The sequence below is a fragment of the Mesoplodon mirus genome (genome assembly GCF_964341445.2).
Source record: "Mesoplodon mirus genome assembly, chromosome: 3".
Lineage (NCBI taxonomy): Eukaryota > Metazoa > Chordata > Mammalia > Artiodactyla > Ziphiidae > Mesoplodon > Mesoplodon mirus.
This window is the reverse complement of record NC_138978.1, coordinates 164,702,453-164,725,766: the sequence shown is the minus strand read 5'-3', so window position 1 is coordinate 164,725,766 and position 23,314 is coordinate 164,702,453.

Genomic DNA, 23,314 nt, shown 5'->3' with positions numbered 1-23,314 from the left:
GGACTGGGAGTTTTGCCTTGGAGGAAAGTGGGAATTGAGGTTGAAAAGGTGAGGATGAGGGTGCTTTGTCTTCCAGGCTATGGAGATGCCCCCACCCCAGTCCCGCCCCATCGAGCACCCTCTGCCACAGCCAGAGAGAGCTGATATCCTACTCTTAACATCTATTTAAGATGCAGGCACTTTTTGTCAGGAGGAACTGTTTTTCATTTGTCTGAGGTCTTGGACAGGTCATATTCTGTGAACACAAATAAAAATGAAGGCTTCCCTGGACAACATGTAAGCCACTTTTTCCCTGGCAGGAAATTCAACAATGGCCTTAATTTTCAGAGATGACGGATCACAAAGTGGACAAACCAATGTGACTTTCACACAGGTTTCTTCCCAGAATTCAGCATGCTCCCAAGGAGAGGTGCTTTGGGAAACAGAGGTGTCTTTGGACTTTGATAGGAAGTCTGTGGGATGGGTAGGAGCAGAGGCCATGGAAGCTGAGAAACAACTTTCAATCATGGGGTTTCAAGAATGGGGTGGACTCTTCCTTGAGGTTAGGGCCAAGATGCCATCCCCAACCTGTTGTTACCCTGACAGATTCACCTAAGGCATAAGAGAAGAGCAGGATTTAGATCATCCAGTGAGTGTGAGTGTATGTGTGTCCGTGCGTGTGTGTGTATGTGTGAATTTATCAAGAGCCAATCAATTACATTAATAATTAACTATGTGAATCAAAGTTCTAGACTGACAAGGAAGATGCTGTTTCCAGGATCTCATGAGAATAAACTGTCTTTCCAAATGGCAACTGAATGGTGAAAAGGCAAAGTACTAGACTCAAGAGGACAAGAGACTCAGACAAAAGATCAGAAACTGATTCTTGCTTGCATTCTTGCTCTCCTATTTACTAGCTACATACCTTAGGGCAAGTCAGGAGACATCTCTGAGCCTCATTTTCCCTCAGAGGTATAAAAGGGGTAATAAATTCTACCTCACAAAATTGCTATGAGGGTTACATGGGGCAATGTCCATGGAGGTGTTTTGTAAGGTGCTGTATCAGTTAGTTTTGCCAAAAAGTATGCTGCATAACAAACCACCCCAAAACTCTGGAGCTTAAAGCATTAGTTTATTCTCACTGATGTATGAACAGGCTGATCTAGGCTGGGCTCAGTAGGGCTCAGCTGAACAACTTTCCTGATCTCAGCTGGCCTCACTCACATGTCTGGTGGTCAGATTGGAATCAACTGATCTAGGCAGGGCTCAGTGACACTGATCAGCTCTGTTCCACATGTTTCTTTGCCTCCTGAAATCAGCAGGCTACCCCAGGCATGTTCTTCTCATGACAATGGAATAAGAAGAAGAGAGCAAGCCCAGACACACAAGAGCTTCTCAAGACTTTGCTCATGTAATGCTAGCTAGCATTGGCCAAAACAATTCACATTGGTGAACCTGAAGTGATGGAGTGGAGGATATGACCTGCCTGCGTAGTGGGTAAAACCGGAAGATTCCATTGCAAAGTGCATAGATGCAGGGATTGGTAAAGAGTTAGAGAGATGAATACAATCTACTGTAAGTACTTTTTAAATGCAAGAGATTATTTCCAATATGTTCCACAGAACTGGGGAGACAGCAGGAGTCTCTCTGGCTTCTCGTCATTGGACTCTTCTAGATTCCAATAGATCATTCTTTTCTGCTATCAGTCCCCAACCCCCTTGCTGGTCAAGTCCAGGAAAACTATTACATATCAAACATCAAAGATGGCAGGACCCTCTACTCATGAAGGGCATGGTTTGGTGGTCAGATGGACCAGGATTTGAGTCCCTGATGTGCCATTGCTATATAATCTTAAGTTATTTAACTGTCCTAAGTTTTATTTTTCTTATTTTTATTTATTATTACTATTATTTCCTTGCTTATCTTATCTAGGCTTATGGCTTTAAATACCATCCATAAACTGACGATGCTAAAATTTCTATTTCTAACAAAAAGTTCTTCCCTGGACTCCATGTTTGTACATCTCCTATGCCACATCTGTGCTTGGCTATGTCACTAGCATCTAAAACTGAACATATCTAGAGTGGAGCTCCTAATATTTTCCCCTAAATCTCCTTCTCCCATTCTCTTTCTGAGCTCATTAATTAGAATCTTCATTCTTCTAACTGATCAGAACTAAGGCTTTATTATCATCTTTCTTTTATACCCCAAATCCAACATGCAGGAAAATCCTGTTGGCTCAACCTTTAAAATATACCTTAAACCCAGCCTCTCTTCACTAAGTCCACTCTATAACCATTGTCCAAGTCACCATCATTTCTTATATGGACTATTGCTTTGGTTTCCTAACGTTCTCTCTGCCCAGGACACTTTCAGTAAAGCCATTAACCAGTGAGTCAGATTGCATGACTTTTCTGCTCAAACCCTCCAGTGGTTTCCCATCTCACTCACTGTAAATGCCAGATTACTTACGTAGCCTACAAGGCCTCATGATCTTGCCTCCCAGTACTCTGCTCTTTCCACTATAGCCACAGGAGTCTCCTTGCCATTCTCTACAGCTTTGTACTTCTAATTTCCTCTCTCTGCAATATTCCTTTCCTCAAATACTTGCATGACCCACTCCCTTCCCTCCTCCAGGTCTTTACTCAAAGTTCACCTTCTCTCTGAGGCCTCCCTGGCTATCCTGTCCTCATTCCCTGCCTGATTTTTTCCTTAAACTTTATCACCATCTAACATACTGATTATTTTACTTAATTATTTTGCTCATTATCTGTGTCAGCTACCAAAATGTAAGATCCATATGAGGTGGAATTTTTGTCCATCCTATACATTGTTGTACTCCCTGGGTCTAGAACATTGCCAGGTACATAATAGGTGCTCAATACATTTGTTGAATGAATGAGAATAAGAATATTGCACAGATTAAATGAGATAATACATATAAAACTGAGGCAGAGTATCTGGTGCATAGTAATTGCTCAAGAAATGATAGCTCAATATAAACAGCAAATAGAACCCAAAGCCTTGGGATTCTGAGGCTAAACTGACTTCACACTGTGATATTATTAATGTTCCCTGATGTGTCTTTTCACTGGGGCCCAAATCAGCTCTCTTTCCCCAGTACCTCATGTGCAGTAGATGCTCAATATACTTTCATTCAATCAAAGTAAAAGCAGATGAGTCCAAGTTGCAGGTGACTGGTCAGATTGTTCCCTCTGGTGTTGATCAGAATCTAAAGGGGGCTGCTCCTCTGAGGATGAAGTGTCAGCACTGGGTCCTGACACAGAGTCAGCTGCATTTTTAAAATCCAGTGGACACTGGAGTCACTGGTCTGTTAGGTAGGTAGACAGATGCCCGCCTATCCTATAGGCTCTTTCTCCAATCTCCAGGTGCTGCCAGAAAATTCTATTCCCATCAGAGTACAGATCTATTTACCTTTATAGCTATCCCAAGAACAATAATAACAACCACCACAGACAAAATTGTACATGTCTATAGAGTTCATTTCCTCTTAAACTCACAAAGTACTCACAAAATACAAGAGCATGACTCATTCTCCCAATAAGAGATTGACAACTGTGTGTTTCTAGTTGAGCTTGATGAGGTTTCAGCTTAATTCCCTGCCACTTTACTTAACAAAAGAAAAAAGAATGATGTGTCTGTGGACAGCATATCTTTCCTTTCAGTAATGCAGAAAATTACCCAAAGAGATAAATCCAATACCACATCTCCAAGTCTGAACTCTTACAAAAGCAACTGTGTTTGGGGCATGTTTTCATTTCATGCTACATAATTCAGCCTCTACCCCTCACTTGTCTGGCTATGGCACACATTCATCAAAACAATATATATTTATAGAGCATCTACTGTATACTGTGTGCTGGGTCTCATGTTGTAAAGCCCAGATATGATCACAATAGAAGCTCAATAACAGTTCTGGAATTAAGCAATATGAAACAAACCAAGAAACATTACAATGTGGTGAGTGATTAAATGTCCTAAATGTCTGGTAATGGCACATGGACATTAGTTCATTAGCTATAGACCATGTAGGCAGAAATCCCAGGGAAGGCTTAATGGAAAATGTAGTACTTGAGTTAGAGACTTAAGAAAGGATTTGAACAGACAAAGATTCTAAGAAAGAGAATCCACATAAACACATAGACAGGAGTGAGCAAGGCTTGTGAGTTTGAGGCCCAAGGAGTCCATGCATTTTATACAAAAATATTATATTAATAAAATGTCAAATGTAAAGTCCAGGTCTCTCTACCAGTAATATCTCAAATGTAAATGTTATTGGTAGTAAAAACAATTGTAAAAGATTATTGATCCAACATAATTTTTAAAAAGGAATAGAACAATTAAAACATTTTTCTAAGCTAAAGGCTCCTTCTAGGTTTTTTTTTTTTTTTTTTTTTTTTTTGCTGTACGCGGGCCTCTCACTGTTGTGGCCTCTCCTGTTGCGGAGCACAGGCTCCGGACGCACAGGCTCAGCGGCCATGGCTCACGGGCCCAGCTGCTCCGCGGCATATGGGATCCTCCCAGACCGGGGCACGAACCCGTATCCCCTGCATCGGCAGGCGGACTCTCAACCACTGCGCCACCAGGGAGGCCCTCCTTCTAGGTTTTATAATAACTATTTCCTGAGATTTTACTCCTAGTCATGACTCGATGCACCTTGCCATTACAGCCTCACCCCCAACAAGGTGAGCTGACAGCTTTCCTTCCTTTAACTGCCGTGATAACCCCAGATCATTGAGACCTTTTTTTCCCCCTTCTTAATCTCTAAGGATCTTCTGGGACTCTTGCTTCATCTGCTAAAGCCCAAAGCAGCTTTACATCACTGCTCTTCTTGGCATATCCCTGCAGCCAAACAACTGCTCACCACTTGTTTCCCATTCTCCAGTTAGATAACCTTCACTCCCTCTTCTACTGCAGCTTACCCAGGGCAGGGGCTGGAAAAGGCTCAAGCCTCAGCTCCTCTTAAGCTGTACTTTCCATGGCAGACTAGAACATGCTCAGTCCTTTCCAAGGGCTGGGGTGTTTACAAACCAAGATCTTGACATACTATAATATAAAAAATTAGGAAAACTGTCAAATATACCAAAGAAGAATTTTATCAATCCAGTTTCTTAGGATCACTGAGTCTTACACCTGTTATGTACAGTAGATATATCATTTTTATTTTATTGAAGATATATGAAAATTAAAATTTCCAGCCTCTCTTGCTGTTCAATTAGAGGCCATGCAACTAGGTTTTGACCAATGAATGGTAGATGGAAGAGATGTAAGTCCTGGCCCTAAAAGGCATCATGCCAACATCTCCCACCTTTTGCTTTTCTTTCCATTGAAACCATGAGTCCCAGTTGGCATAACTACATGATGGATGAATCCCAGATTTCTGAGTCACCTCCTGAAGGAGAGCAACCTAATCCACATCAGAAACTGACATGGGCAATAAATAAACCTTTCTCATGTTAAGCCACAGATATTTCAAAGTTTATCTATTACTTTAACATAGTGTAGCCTATACTGATTAATTCATACTGGGGAAAAGAGAGCAAATTGAAGACAGATTATTGTTTACATTAATAATAACTGCTATTAAGAACCTTCCCAAACAGAAATAAAGTTACAGATTTAGAAAAAAATCTTATGGTTACTGGAGGAAAGTGAGGGGAAGGGTAAATGGGTGATTGGGATGGACATATACACACTACAGTATATAAAAGAGATGATGAATAAGAACCTACTGTATAGCACAGGGAACACTACTCAATACTCTGTAATGATCTATATGGGAAACAAAACTAAAAAAGAGTGGATATATGTATATGTATAACTGAATCACTTTGCTGTACAGCAGAAAGTAACACAACATTGTAAATCAACTATACACCAATAAAATTTTTTTAAAAAAAGAACCTTCTCTATGCTGGGCGCTGCTCAGCACTATATGTATGATGTATGAAAGCACATGTGTGTGTGTCTGTGTGTGTATAAACAACCTTGGCATTTCATACCCATTTTACAAATGGGAGAATTGAGACTCAGAGAAGTTTACAAAAAGCTGCTCCAAGGTCAAGCAGTCAGTGATGAAGATTTTCTGATGCCAGTGTTTATGCTACTTCAGTGACTTTATAATGTCTTTCTCATGGTAAAGATTCCCCCTTTCCATTTATGGTAGGAAGCAATTACCTCAATTACATTCACTTTTCTTTACTGAAAGCTGACTATTCTCTCTACCAAATTCAGAATTTTTTCCATATTGCCTCATTACTTGCTCTACAGAGTGACTGAACACAATAGAGTTTCTAGCACATTCTGTATTGTTAATCATTATGGAAGCCTAGTGGGAATTGTCCACCACTCTTACTCCTTAGCTCTAAAAATGACCTATCCACTAAGTTAGCTGTGATCCAGTCAAAAGTAAGGTGTTACAGGAAAAGTCACCTAGTGTTTTGGTCTATGCCATTGCAGTTATTAAAATGTTAATTATACGCAAACCAATCTAGATAAAATAAATCTAGTCTACAAATATGTATTGAGTCTCCTGTGTGTACAGGGCACCATAGAGGCAAAATGGTTTTGTGGTTTACATCTGAGCTCTGAGTCCTGGTGAGCCCCATCAGACATAGCTTCAGGCAGCAAGCTTGGCTTCCAAATCATATATATTTTTCACATTAAAGGGAAAAAAATTCACCTTAGTTTCTACTAATAAGATAAATAAAGATCTTATTATGATAGTAGATAACATATATGTATACCCCAGTGCTTTCATATCTATAGTTAAATTTTATCATCATAGCAATCCTATGAAATAGCTAAATTGGTTATAATTATTCCCATTTACCCATGGTAAATTGAGGTTCACTGATTTGGTGAAGTTCTCACAGTGGTAGAACTGAGTGAGAATGGATCGAGATCTCCAGAAATCTCAAGCTGAGCAGCTGTGCATTTCTTACAAAAGAGCCATTGGTATTGCATGTACTTTTGATGACTTCCATCCTATCTTAATCACGCAGATCAGTTGTAGTAACTCTTTATCAGGAATAAGTATATGTAGGGAAATCCCTTAGTAATTTTCAATGTTCCATCTACCCCACCTTTTCCTTCTCACTTAAAAAAAGAAGTCTGCTGAATCACACGGAGCTGATCCACTGTGGCTCTTCCTCTGATCTTTCTTTCATCAGTGAACACATTATTCATATCAAAACTTTATCATCTTATGTGCTCCCATAAGCTATGCGTATAAAATCTACAATATATTGTGTCTCTATTCCAAGTAGAATATTCTGGCCCCATTTTTTTCAGAAGTGAGCTTCAGTGGTCTATCATTAATTACTTCTGGTGATACTTCCACAGTGGGCCCCTTGATGGCCATGAAAGAAAGACCCAGGCAGGCTATAGGCAAGGTGAACAAATAGCTCATTTTCCAAATAATTTATTTGGAAACTGCAATGTCTGGTGTTTTCAACATAATTCCAACAGGAAATGCAGTACACCCACAAATGGATCAAATGAAGACACCTACATGAAGGGGTTACCCACACAGCAATGGGTCAGTATACTGAGGCACCCAGGGACTGGCAACTGATGAAAGCTGTTACACTTCCAAGGAAGAATGGGCAAGGGGAAGAAGTAGTCTAACCAGAAGCCAGTGAAGGCTACAGTCACGGCAGGGAATAGCTATTGCCAAAAATACCACACTAAAGCTGGGAGAGAGCAAGAGAGAAATACCATATTACTCTCCTCCCATCCTCTGGTCTCTTGCTGACGCCTCCTACTATCCAAACCCAATCAGAAGCCAGTGGGCAAATGGGCCCTGGAGATACAGTCTGAAATAGACAGACTCTCAAGTAGAGAGCAAAGCAGGGAAGAACAGAAAATGAATCTGGGACTGGGGTGGAGGTCAGTGTGGGATGATATAGAGAATAACCAGTACATCTGGTGATTCACAGGCTTTCAGTTGTACATTTTGTCTGCAAGGGTGCGAGGTAGTTTTTATAAGAATGAAGCCCCTTTTCAACATTCCACCATCTGACGCACACATAAAATACTGATGTAAAAATGACTCTGACCTGAATACATATCGATGTTTTTTAATGTGTTAGTAAATACAGTCATCGGCTGTTGCAGGAGAATTATGTATCATCAACTGACATAAAAGGGAGAGTAATGTCATCTTCAATTGCAGTTAGAAGAAATAGGATGAAATTATGAGCAATTAGGAAAAGAAATATTATATCCTTATGGAAGCTCAGGTTTTACTGAAAACCCTGTTAGACTGGTTATATGAGCCACCACATAAATAACTGAGGCCCACGCCCAGGCACAAGAAAGAGTTATGACCTGAAAGTATGTTTCCATGGTAAAGCTTCAGGGAATTTAATCCCCTGAAGTAGCTTGAAACACATCAATGGCACGAGGTTAATGAAGAAACCTGCTCTAAACATGAGGAGTGTTTACAAGCATTCTGTAAAAGTGATTTAGAAAACTCTTATCTCATAGATGCCAATATTTAAGATAACAAATGACTCACGAGAAAAACAAGAGCAGTCCACTCAAGGGAATCGTGAGCTGAGAAAAATACAGATCTGGATCTAAGGAAATGGGAATTGGGGCTGTGGCTTCAGTCTAAACAACGAGCATCTGTCTTCAGAAGTGAATTTCCAATTTTGGCTTGTCCGTATATGATGACTCTGTAATACCAGTTAACTTTCTTCTTGAATAAGGATCACAGTTCTTCTAATACCCATTTGTTCTGAAATTGAGAAAGGCCTAGCATTGACCTCTGATATATTGTTGAAAGAGAGCTGAAGCACTATGAATTATGAAATCAAATAGAATCTTTTCACCCTGGCATTCAAGACCTTACTCCATCTTTCAGGCTTACCTCCCAATGTTCCTTTACAAGTCAGCCAAACATAATCCACTGTCACTTTCATTTTACTGTTTCTTCTATCAATAATTTCTGTCTTTGCTGATCATTAATCTGTTCATCCTTCAAGACCACCTTCTCTATAGAACATTTCCAGATCTCTACAAATATACTAATTCCTCAATCTTTTGAAGACTCATAGCATTCAATTTATTAATGAAAATGGTACTTACTTTCTTCCACCTTGTATTTTAGTCACTTATACCCTTGCTTACTATTGTCTAAGATGTTGGAAGTTCCTTGAAGGGAGGGCTCACTCCTTTCATAAACCCTATGGAACCTAATATAGTGAATTTCATACACCAGGGGCTCTGTCAGGGTGTTGAACTGAATTGACCTGAATGGTATTAGTGAGGATGAAGGAATGAATGAGAGAGTCTCTTTAAAGTTCACAAAAATACTCTCAATATTTTCTGTCTCATTGAGTCAGAGATAAAATTTATCTTTTCAACAGTATCAGAAAAGATGCTCTACACATAGGGGACTCAATACTCTAGAATGCCTTATCAGTCTAAGAGATGGTTAACTCCAAGAAGGCATTTTCCAAGCCCTCATAATGCTCTCCAAAAGTGACTTTATTCATACCAACATTACATAATTCCTATACACTGATAATTTCTAAATATAAATTCCTAGATCCAAATTCTCTCCAAAAATCCAGTCTTATGTCATAATTTATCTCCTGAATACATCCCCTTGGATTTCCCAAAGGCATCTCAAATTCAACATGATATATTTGAAATTCATGATATCTATACTACCTTTCCCTCACTCCCAACCTCACAATTTCCCTTCATTCCAAATTCCCCATCTCAGTTAATAGCATCTTCATCAATCATGTTTGTCTATCTAGATGTCATCCTGTGCTGTCCTCTGCAAACACATGCAAGCCTGCACTGGAGAAAAAGACCTGGCACATGCCCTCACAGAGGTCTGCCTCCAGTCTCTCACCTCCTCTAAATGCAGACCTAATTGATTGGCCAAGATGGTGGAGTAGGAAGACCTTGAGCTCACCTCCTCCCACAGACACACCATAATTACAGATATTTACAGAGCAACTATTGATGAGAGCAACCTGAAGACTAGCAGAAAAGATCTTACTCAACTAAAAGGACCACAATGAGATAGATAGGAGGGACAGAGAGGCAATATTGTCAAGACCCACTAACAGGAGGACAATTACTGCAGAGGTCCTCCTCAAGGAACAAGGGGTCCAAGCCCCACAACAGCTCCCCAGCCTGGGGATACTGTACCAGGAAGATGTGTCACCAGAATATTTGGCTTTAAAGGCCAGTGGGGCTTACTTTAGGGAGAGCCAAAGGGCTGTGGAAAATAAACTCCACTCTTAAGGGTGCACACAAAATCTCACATGTTCTGGGACCCAGGGCAAAAGCAGTAATTTGAAGGGAGCCAGGGTCAGACTCACTTTCTGATCTTGAGCCTCCAGAGAAGCAGGAAGCAACTGGGACTCAATCTAGGGACACAGATGCTGGCAGTAGTCATTTTTGGAATCTCATCCTACCACGAGGACACTGGTGCTGGCAAGCACCATTTTGGAACCCTCTCACTAGCCTATTGGTGCAAAGACTTGGCATAGCCCACCAGCTGGTAGGCGCCAGTTCTGGGATGTCTCTGGTCAAGAACCTAGCTGGGAGAGACACAGCCCCACCCATCAGTAGGCCAGCTGCCCTAGGACTCCCTGAGCCCCCAGCAACCCAGGACCTGACTCCAATCACCAGAGGGCCCAAGACAAAGTCTGAAGCACCAGGAGGCAGGGACAAGCACAGGACACCTTGAACCCTGGCCCCACCCACCAGTGGGACAACACCAGCTCTGGGACCCCCAGGCCCTGTAGCCAGAGACCCCAGGGCATGGCTTCACCAACTAGTAGGTGGACACCAACTCTAAGATGCCTTGGGCCACAGCCATGCCCACCAGCTGGCAGACACTAGCCCTGGAACTACCAAGGGCCTGAAAACCACAAATCAAAAATTCATAATAGGGCTTCTGGGGTGGCACAGTGGTTGAGAGTCCACCTGCCGATGCAGGGGACACGGGTTCATGCCCCAGTCCGGGAAGATCCCACATGCTGCAGAGCGGCTAGGCCCATGAGCCATGGCTGCTGAGCCTGCATGTCTGGAGCCTGTGCTCCGCAACGGGAGAGGCCACACAGTGAGAGGCACGTGTACCAAAAAAAAAAAAAAAAAAAAATTCATAATAGATACACAGAAAAGAAAGAAAAAGGAATCCAAACATAATACTAAAAAGTGTCCTCAGATCTCAAGGGAAGAGGTCAAAAGATGATAAAAGGAAGAAAAAAGAACTATCAAAAAAAAAAAAAAAACCCAGAAAACAATTAACAAAATGGCAATGAGTACATACCTGTCAATAATTACTTAAATGTAAATGGACTAAATGCTTCAATCAAAAGACATAGGATGGCTGAATAGATACTAAAACAAGATATGCATATGGCGCCTACAAGAAACTCACTTCAGATCTAAAGACAAACACACACTGAAAGTGAGGGATTGGAAAAAGCTATTCCATGCAAAAGGAAATCAAAAGAAAGCTAGAGCAGCAATACTTATATCAGACAAAATAGACTTTAAAACAAAGACTGTAATAAGAGACAAAGAAAGACATTACATAATGATCAAGGGCTAAATCCAAGAAGATATAACAATTGTAAATACATGTATTTACAACATAGGAGCACCTATACATAAAGCAAATATTAACAGACATAAAGGGAGAAATCAAGAGTAATGCAGTAATCATAGAGACCTTTAACACTCCACTTATCAGCACATCAATGGACAGATCATCAGACAGAAAATAACAAGGAAGTCACTGGTCTTAAATGACACATTAGACCAGTTGGATTTAATTGACCTATAGATAGATATAGATAGATATAGATATAGATATAGATAGATAACATTCTATCCAAAAGCAGAATAGACATTCTTTTCAAGCGCACATGAAATATTTTCCAGGATGGATCACGTCCTAGGCCACAAAAAAAATCTCAGTAAATTTAACAAAACTGAAATCATATCAAGCATTTTTTCTGACCATAACACTATGAGAATAGAAATTAACTACAAGTAAAAACATGCAAAAAAATGAACATATGGAGGTTAAATAATATGCTACTAAACAATCGATGGATCACTGAAAAAATCAAAGAGGAAATTAAAAAATACCTAGACACAAATGAAAACAAAAACATGATGATCCAAAATCTATGGGACACAGCAAAAGCAGTACTAAGAGGAAAATTTATAGCGATACAAGCCTACCTCAAGAAACAAGAAAAATCTCAAATAAACAACCTAACCTTACACCTAAAGGAGTTAGAAAAAGAACAAACAAAACCCAAAGTTACTAGAAGGAAAGAAGTAATAAAGTTAAGATCAGAAATAAATGACATAGAAACTAAAATAACAATAGAAAAAAAATCAATGAAACTAAGAGCTGGTTCTTTGCAAAAATAAATGAAATTGATAAACCTTTAGCCAGACTTATCAAGAAAAAAAGAGAGAGGGCCCAAATCAATAAAATCAGAAATGAAAAATGAGATGTCACAATCAATACCACAGAATTACAAAGGATCATAAGAGATTACTATAAACAATCATATGCCAATAAAATGGACAACCTAGAAGAAATGGACAAATTCTTAGAAAGGTACAATCTCCCAAGACTGAACCAGGAAGAAATAGAAAATATAAACAGACCAATTACCAGTAATGAAATTGAATCAGTAATTTAAAAACTCCCAACAAACAAAACTCCAGGGCCAGATGGCTACACAGGTGAATTCTACCAAACATTTTACCAAACATCTACCAAACCTATCCTTCTCAAACTATTCCAAAAATTGCAGAGGAAGGAATGCTTCCAAATTCACTGTGCAAGACCAGCATTACCCTGATACCAAAACCAGACAAAGATACCACAAAAAAGAAAATTACAGGTCAATATTACTGACGAACATAGATGCAAATATCTTCAACCAAATATTAGCAAATCAAATTCAACCAATACATTAAAAGGATCATACACCATGATCAAGTGGGATTTATCCCAAGGATGAAAGGATTTTTCAATATCTGCAAATCAATATATGTTATACACCACATTAACAAACTGAAGAATAAAAATTATATGATCATCTGATTAGATAAAGAAAAAGCTTTTGACAAAATTCAACATCCATTCATGATAAAAACTCTCGACAAAGTGGGTATAGAGGGAACATACCTCAATATGATAAAGGCCATGTATGACAAGCCTACAGCTAACACTTAACAGTGAAAAGCCGAAAGCATTTCCTCTAAGAGCAGGAGCAAAACAGGATGCCTACCCATCACTTTTATTCAACATAGTATTGGAAGTCCTAACCACAGCAATCATAGAAGAAAAGGAAATAAAAGGAATCCAAATTGGAAAGGGAAAAATAAAACTGTCACTGTTTGTAGATGACATGATACTACACATAGAAGAATCCTAAAGACACCACCAGAAAACTACTAGAATTCATCAACTAATTCAGTAAGGTTGCAGGATATAAAATTAATATACAGAAATCTGTTGCATTTATATACACTAACAATGAACTATCAAAAAGAAAAATTAAGAAAACAATCTTATTTACAATCACATCAAAAAGTATAAGATATCTAGGACTAAATCTAATTAAGCAGGTAAAAGACCTGTATTCAGAAAACTGTAAGACACTGATTAAAGAAACTGAAGATGACACAGATGGAAAAATATACCATGTTCATGGATTGGAAGAATTAATATTGTTAAAAATGATCATACTCTCCAAGGCAATGTACAGATTCAATGCAATCTATATCAAAATACCAATGGCAGTTTTCACAGAACTAGAACAAATAATTTTAAAGTTTGTATGGAAACACAAGAGACCTCAAATAGTCAAAACAATCTTGAGAAAGAAGAACAAAGCTGCAGGTACCATGTGCCTTGATTTCAAACTATACTACAAAGCTATAGTCATCAAAACACTATGGTACTGGCACAAAAACAGAAAACTGGATTAATGGAACAGAATAGACAGCCCAGAAATGAACCGACACTCATATGGGCAATTAATCTATGACAAAGGAGGCAAGAATATACAATGCGTGAAAGAGAGCCTCTTCAATAAATGGTGTTGGGAAAACTGGACAGCCACACACAAAGAATCAAAGTGGACTATTCTCTCACACCATGCACAAAAATAAATTCAAAATGGATTAAAGACTTAAATGTAAGTCCTGAAACAATAAAACTTCTTGAAGAAAACATAGGCAGTATGCTCTGAGACATCAGTTTTAGTAATATTTTTTGGATATGTCTCCCCAGGCAAGGGAAACAAAAGCAAAAATAAACAAATAGGGCTACATCAAACTAAAAGGCTTTTCCTCAGTTAAGGAAACTATCAACAAAATGAAAAGGTCAACCACTGAATTGGAGAAGATATTTGCAAGCCATATATCCAATAAGGGGTTAATATCCAAAGTATACATAGAAATCATACAACTCAACATCTTAAAAACAAATAACCTGATTAAAAAATGAGCAGAGGATCTAAATAGACATTTATCCAAAGAAGACATACAGATGACTAACAGGCATATGAAAAGATGCTCAATATACTCATCACTAGGGAAATGCAAATCAAAACAACAGTGAGGTATCACCTCACACCTGTCAGAATGGCTATTATTAAAAGACAACAAATAACAAGTATTGGCAACAATGTGGTGAAAAGGGAACCCTTGTGCACTATGTGTGGGAATGTCAATTGGTACAGTCACTATGAAAAACAGTGTGGAGATTCCTTAAAAACTTAAAAATAGTACTACCATAGGAACCAGCAATTCTACTCCTGTGTATTTATTTGAAGATAGCAAAAACATTAATTAGAAAAGACATTTGTACCACTATGTTCATTGCAGCATTATTTACAATGCCCAAGATATGGACACAACCTAAGTGCTTATCAATAGATGAATAGTTAAAGAAAATGGAGCATGCATATATATTTATATAATGAGATATTACTCAGCCATAAAATAAGTATGAAATCTTGCCATCTGGGACAACATGGATGGACCTCGAGGGTATTATTCTAAGTGAAGTAAGTCAGACAGAGAAGGACAAATACTGTATGATTTCACTTATATGAAATCATAAAAGACAAAACAAGTAAACAAACATAACAAAACAGAAAGGGTTACAGATACATAGAACAAACAGGTGGTTGCCAGAGGGAAAGGGAGCTGGGGATGAATGAAATAAGTGAGAGAGACGAAAAGGCACAAACTTCCAGTTTCAAAATAAGTGAGTCGTGTATGAAATGTATGGTGTGGACAATACAGTCACTAACCGTGATTTCTTGTTATGGTAACAGATTGTAACTAGACTTATCATGGTGATCATTTTGAAATGTATTGAATTATCAAATCATTATGCTGTATAACAGAACTAACATAGTATATTTGGTCAATTATACTTCAAAAACAAACAAACAAAGTTATAGAAAAAGAGATCAGATTTGTTGTTACCAAAGGCCAGAGGTGGGGGATGGGGAAATGGATGAAAGTAGTCAAAAGTACAAACTTCCAGTTATAAGGTAAATATGTACTAGGGATGTGATGTATAACATGATAAATATAATTAACACTATTGTATGTTATATATGAAAGTTGTTTAGAGAGCAAATCCTAAGAGTTCTCATCACAGGGAAATTTTTTTTTTCTATTTCTTTTTTATCTATATGAGATGATGGATGTTCACTAAACTTACTGTGATGATTGTTTCATGATGTATGTAAGTCAAATCATTATGCTCTATACCTTAAACTTATACAGTGCTGTATGTCAATTATAGCTCAATGAAACTGGAAGATAATTAATTAATTAATTAAAAGTACAAACTTCCAGTTATAAGATAAATAAGTACTAGGGATGGGATGTACAACATGATTAAACACTGCTGTGTGTTCTATATGAAAGTTGTTAAGAGAGTAAATCCTAGGAGTTCTCATTACCAAAAAAATTTTTTTCCTCTTATTTTGTATCTAGATGAGATGATAGATGTTCCCTAAACTTCCTGTGGTAATCATTTCATGATTTAGATAATTCATATTATTATGCTGTACACATTAAAGTTATATGGCACTGTACGTCAATTCTATCTCAACAGAACTGGAAAAAAATAATTTAAAAAATCAAATTAATAAAGTACAATGGGAATAAGGGCGTGACGTGATAAAAATGAGATGACGTATACAAAGTGTTCAGCACAGCACCTGATAAAAGTAAATACACAATTAATGCTAATGATTTTACAATTATTAGTAAAATGTAAAATATCATACAAATGCATGGAATATATCTTTGGGACTGATGGAGGGATAGATCTCACCACCCAGATACTCTGACCATAGAGTATACCATAATTAAGGGAGAAATATAAGGATCATATCCAGAAAACAGAGCAAAAAGTCTACAATTGAAATTTGGAAGTAGATGATGAGTATTTTTAAGAAGTATTTATAAAAGGCAGGATTAAAGAATGAGTGAACTATGAAAAAGAAGGGGCCAAGCAGCTACATAAAGTACAAGCAAGTGAAATGGAAGGGACCATGTATTAAATCCATGAACAATGAGAACAAACTGTGCCAGGTTTATATTCAGCCAAGGTCATTGCTATCCCAGGAGAGGACCCTTAAAAGAACTAAGCTGGGCTCCTGGAAGAAGGATGCGCAAGCAGAAGTAACAACAGAAAACTGGCATAGCATAAAAGCATTACACATGGACCAAGGGAAAACAGAAAATCCCTTTCCCAGGGGTGAGCCTGAATTAGATGTTTCCCTGGCCTAGTGTGCTCGGAAATAGAGTCCAGGGAGACTCAGCAAGCTGTGTTCTGATTTTCAGTCTTCCTTGAGCACATAGTAAAAGGGGAACTGAAAACATATATGTGCTTTTTATCCTCAAATCCCAGTGCAGAACAGAGGTCGTAGTAGGATTTTATGAGCCACCTCTCTCTGCTACTGATAAAAGTGAGGCAAGCCACAGAGCAAATTCCAGCTTACCACAGAGCCTCGGGGTGCGAAGGGCCACCTGGAATGCACTTTGGACCAGCATAAGATGTCCCTCTTGATAGCAAAGCCATCTGCAGAGGCCTGCCATTTGCCGATCCACTATCTCAGATACCCAGCAATTACGGCTTCAGGGTGCCCAAGCTTCTCACAGTGGAGTGTGCCCTGTGCTCAGGGCACCTCTGTCCAAAGTTTTCCTCAGAAAGGAAGGCTGAGGAAACCTCCCACCTGCTAGCTGGGCTGTGTCTAAGGTATTAAAAGAGAAAGCTCTTTAGAAAAGTTTGGGTTGGGAGTCTCTTCTCTGCATTTTCTAACAGGCAAAGAGGTAGAGGCCATCATTTTTTTCATTTGGCTTCAAGGGAGCAACAACTTTTTTCACATCCCCTTGGCTTCCACCTCTGAGAAAACATGCCTAGTAGCTGCCATGCACAGAGCCCTAACACTGGGGACAGAACTTCGTCCCCACCCGTTAAGTCTTGGGCCTAATGAATTTCCCATTGATCTTCCTTCAGCCCAGGCATAAAACCCAGGGCTCCGTGCAGTGCGGTTACTTCTTATAATATCCTTATAAATCTTGGCCATCGTATTAATTAATTACAGACCAACCAGGACTCTGGCTGTTAGTTCTGGGTGGCAACTTCATTTATTCCCACATTAAATGCTTTATTTCTGTGGAGCTATTTCAGTCTCACTCCATTACTTAGCTTACCCACCATGTCATCAAGCAATTTTTTTTTAAAAAGACACCCGTCCCTTCTTTTTCAAGAATGAGATAAAGTAGCCAAGTTATTCTAAAACTAGATGATAACAGCTAAACATTTACTGAGTCTTACTATGTCGCAAACACTGTACAAAGTGCTTCAAATACATTAGTCCATTTAATCCACAAAAAAATCTGTAAAATAAATACTATTATTATTGTCCTGGTTTTATAAATTGAAGATTAGAAACATTAAGTAACTGGCAAGTGGGTAGGGTCTCCATTGGAATTCAGGTTTGTCTGATTCCAAAACTCAAACTCTTATCGACAGAACCATAATAAATAATTACAAAATTGTAACTGCGTGCCTTACTAAGCCATAGTGTGGAGTTCTGCACTGAAAAACAAACACAGAATTTTGGAGTTAAAAAGACCAGTAAAATGCTTTAATTCAATCTCTATACTCAGCAGATGGGCCCTGGGTCCCCTCGGGGTGAGGCACTGTGCCCAGGGTCACACAGCTAGTAGAGTAGAGCTGAGACTGGGACCCAGGGCTCCACATTTTCAGCTACATGCTTTCCCTGCTGAAGTCTGCTGCTGTCCAAATGCTCTATCACACTGGAATTTTTTTTTCCCCTGCGTACAGATGAGAGTAGAAGGATCTGTGGAGTGGTGTTAAGTGAACTGAATGTTCCTTCAGCAAATGAAAATAAGAGGCTAATTAGATTCCATAATCACTCTCTCTGATTAATGTTGTTCTCCCTCCTACCCCAACTTCTACACCTCTGATGTCCCTCAGTTGTGATTTGCAGTAACCCCTGCTCAGTCTAAATTTGTCTCCTCACACATATGTCCCAATCATAAAGCCTGACTTATTAAATCCTTTAATAGCCAGAGACTGTACCCAGCTGGATGGGGTTGAGGACCTGAAATCATGCTTGTTCTTACTGTTGAAAATCAATAAGTTCTTACTCTATGATGGTAGACTTGTGGCTTGGAGGGTTTAAACTTAAAATCTCACAGAAGCCAGGCAGGAAACTGAAACAAGAGAAGTTGGTAGATATTAGAACATACCAATATCTCAAGTGAACGTGGGGAACTACAGTAGACCACAAGGGCCACATGTCACCCTAAAAGGAGCAGCTGCTCCTCATCTACAGCCAGTGGATGCTGTGGATTCTGCCTCTCTGAAAATAAAATAAGTTCCACGAGTGTGGGGACTTTGTCACATGTCCTGTTGCATTTCCTATGCATGAAGGGGGCATGACACATAGTAGGCACTCAATGAATATTTTCTGAATGAATGAAGCTTCCAGTTTGGAAGCTCTACAGTGTATTCTATATTCAGTGTAAAAGATAGTCCTTGATCTATTAAAGGAATACAGTACATCTGATTGCTCTGGAATAAGGGGAACTGTGTATAGATATTCATTTCAACCACAGGGCACTTCGTTTCATAATTGAGGGACACTTCCAGAGTGAAGAGAGTGATGGAGAGTGGTGCACCCTCATCACCTTTGTCACCAGTATCAGTGTTGCCAGCCGGGTACCCTATAAGCCTAGAAAGTGCCATTCAATGATAGGAAAAGCTTTTAATAGGAAGGTCTGGCTTCAGGCACTAAAAGGTTATGGGACCTTATACAGATCTGGCTCCTCTCTGACCCAGTTTCCCTCTCTTTAAAAGGAGGGGATTAGGTATCTTTGGCTTTAATAGGTTTTGCCACCTGTTTGGGGAAAGGAACACACCTAGGAGTCCCAAGGGTCATTAATAAAGAGTCAACTGATGTCATAGAAATACAAAAGAAACTACTATGAAAAGTTATGCAAAAAATTGGACAACCTAGAAGAAATGGATCAATGTATAGAAACATACAACCTACCAAGTCTGAATCATGAAGAAATAGAAAATCTAAACAGACCAATTATTAGTAAAGCAATTGAATCAGTAATCAAAAACTTCCCAGCAAAGTCCAGGACCAGATGACTTCATTGGTGAATTCTACTGAACATTCAAAGAAGAATTAATGCCAATCCTTCTCAAACCCTTCCCAAAAATTCAAGAGGAGGGAACACTTCCAAACTCATTTTAAGACGCCAGCACTACCTTCATACCAAAGCCAGATAAGGACACTATAAGAAAAGAAAATTATAAGTCAATATACTTGATGAACGTAGATGCAAAAATCCTCAACAAAATACTAGAAAACTGGATTCAACAGCACACTGAAAGGATCATACACCATGATCAAGTGGGATTTATCCCTGCCATGCAAGGATGGTTAAACATACGCAGACCAATAAATGTGATACACCATATTAACAGAATGAAAGGTAAAAATTATATGATTGCCTCAATAGATGAAGAAAAGGCATCTGACAAAATTCAACATCTTTTCATGATAAAAACTCTCAAGAAATTAGGTATAGAAGAAGTGTACCCCAACATAATACAGGCCATATAGAAAAAGCCAACAGCCAACATACTCAATGGTGAAAAGCTGAAGGCTTTTCCTCTAAGATCAGGAACAAAACAAGGATGCCCACTTTTGCCACTTCTATTCAGCATAGTACTAGAAATCTTAGCCCCGGCAATTAGGTAAAAAAATAAATAAATAAAAGGCATCCAAATCAGAAAGGAATAAGTAAAATTGTCTGTTTTCAGATGACATGATCTTATTTTAATATAGAAAACCCTAAAAACTCCACAAAAAATCTCTTAGAACTAATAAATTCAGTAAAGTTTCAGGATACAAAATCAACATATGGAAATAAGTTGCATTTCCATACACGAACAACAAATTGTCCCCCCAAGATTAAGAAAACAACCCAATTTATGATGTCATCGAAAAGAATAAAATGCTTGGGAATAAGTTTAACAAAGGAGGTGAAAGATCTGTGCACTGAAAAATATAAGCATTGATGAAAGAAATTTCAAAAGACACAAATATATGGAAAGATATCCCATGCTCATGGATTGGAAGAATTAATATTAAAATGTCCATATTAACCAATGTAATCTACAGATTCAATGTAATCCTTGTCAAAATTCCAATAGCATTTTTCACAGAAACAGAAAAAAATTCCCCAAATTTGTAAGGAACCAAAAATATCCCAAATCACCAATGCAATTTGAGAAAGAACAAAGCTAGAGACATCATACTTCCTGATTTCAAACCTTATTGCAAAGCTATAGTAATCAAAATAGTGTGGTACTGACATAAAAACAAACACATAAACCAATGGGACAGAATAGAGAGCCCAGAAATAAACCCACACATATATGATCAACTAATCTTTGATAAGGGTGCCAAGAATACAAAATGGGGAAAGGATAGTCTCTTCAATAAATGGTGTTAGGGAAACTGGATATCCACATGCAAAAGAATAACACTGGAACCTTATCTTACACCACACACAAATATTAATCAGAAATGGATGAAAGATGTAAGTGTAATACCTGAAACCATGAAACTCCTAGAAGAAAACAGCAAAATCTCCTTGACATTAGTTTTGGCAATGATTTTTTGGAAATAAAACCAAAAGCAAAGGCAACAAAAGTGAAAATAAAGAAGTGTGAATACATCAAACTAAAATGCTTCTACATGACAAAGGAAACAATCAACAAAATGAAAAGGCAATGTATGAATGGCAGAAAGTATTTTCAAAACATGTATCTGATAAGAGGTTAATATCCAAAATATAAAAAGAATTCATACAACTCAATAGCAAACAGTAATAACAATCAAAGACCTCTATTTTAAAATGGGCAAAGAATAAACATTTTTCCAAAGAAAACAAACAAATGGTCAATAGGTATACAAAGAGGTACTCAATATCACTAATCATAAGGGAAATGCAAATCAAAACTACAATGATATACCACTTCACATCTGTCAGAATGGTTATTATCAAAAAGTCAAAAGATAAAAAGCGTTGATAAGGGTATGGAAAAAACTATACCCTTGCACATTTTTGGTGAGAATGTAAATTTGTACAGCCACTATGGAAAATATTATGGATGTTCCTCAAAAAATTAAAAATAGGACTATTGTATGATCAAGAAATTCTACTTCTGGATATATACACAAAGGAGATGAAATCAGTATCTGGAAGAGATATCTGCACTCTCATGTTCATTGCAGCATTATTCACAGCAGCCAAGATATGGAAACAACCTAAGTGTCCATTGACGGATGAATGGATAAATAAATAAATAAATAAATAAATAAATAAATAAATAAATAAATATCCATCTTTTATATATGTACACACACAATGGCATATATATTCAATGGAATATTATTCAGCTATAAAAAGAAGGAAATCCTCCACAGAAATACAGGCACTATATGATCTCACTTATATGTGGAAAATAAAAAGTCAAACTCACAGAAGCAGAACAGAATGGTGACTGTCATGGGCTGGGGAGTGAGGCAAATGGGGAAATGTTGGTCAAAGTGTACAAACTTTCAGTTATAAGTTGAGTGAGTTGTGGGGATCTAATGTAAAGTATGCTTACTCTAGTCAATACTGTATAATGTACTTGAAATTTGCAAAGACAGTAGATCTTAAGTACCCTCATCAAAAAAATAATACATAACCGATAGCTAGTGGGAAGCAGCTGCATAGCACAGGGAGATCAGCTTGGTGCTTTGTGACCACCTAGAGGGGTGGGATAGGGAGGGTGGGAGGGAGGGAGGGAGACGCAAGAGGGAAGAGATATGGGGATATATGTATATGTATACGTATAGCTGATTCACTTTGTTATAAAGCAGAAACTAACACACCATTGTAAAGCAATTATACTCCAATAAAGATGTTAAAAAAATTTTATAGAAAAAAAAGAGATAACTGTGAGGTGATAGATGAGTTGATTAGCTTGATTGTGGTAATCATTTCACAATATATACATATATCGAATCATCACATCATACACCTTAAATATATACAAATTTTCTGTCAAATATACCTCAATAATGCTGGGGAAAAAAAACCCAACAAATAATAATAAATAAAAAGTCAAATCCACCACCCATCTCTCCTAGCAGCTATATGAGACACCATAAGCTCAACAGCCAATTGAAAGCATAAATATCTGGAGCTCCAACATGGAATGCTACATTGGGCATTATTCCCATAGACAATCCCAAAGGCTGATTCCTTCAACCTTTAAGTTTGGAGCAGCAGTAGCAATCTAGACCCATTGAGGAACTGTAGAAAAACCATAAATGCATATGCCTGTGTGAATGGAGTGATTTAACTTACGTGTATGCATATAAGCCTCACCCAGCGAATGCTCATCATTCATAGATTTAATTCCTTACCTATTTCCTGCTTGTACTTTTCTTATCCCATCTTACCAAGACAGGCACTACTTACAGTAGATTCTGCCCCTGAGGATAATACCTAGTTCTGTCCTCTTCTCTCATTCTATCCCACATGGAGTATATATTCACGTGTGTGTCTGTGTGTGTGTGCGTGTGTGTATGCACCCGCTCACACAGATGTGATTGCAAGTCACTTTGTAAAACGTCAGGTGTGATCTAGCCACTCATTAATAACACCTAACTCT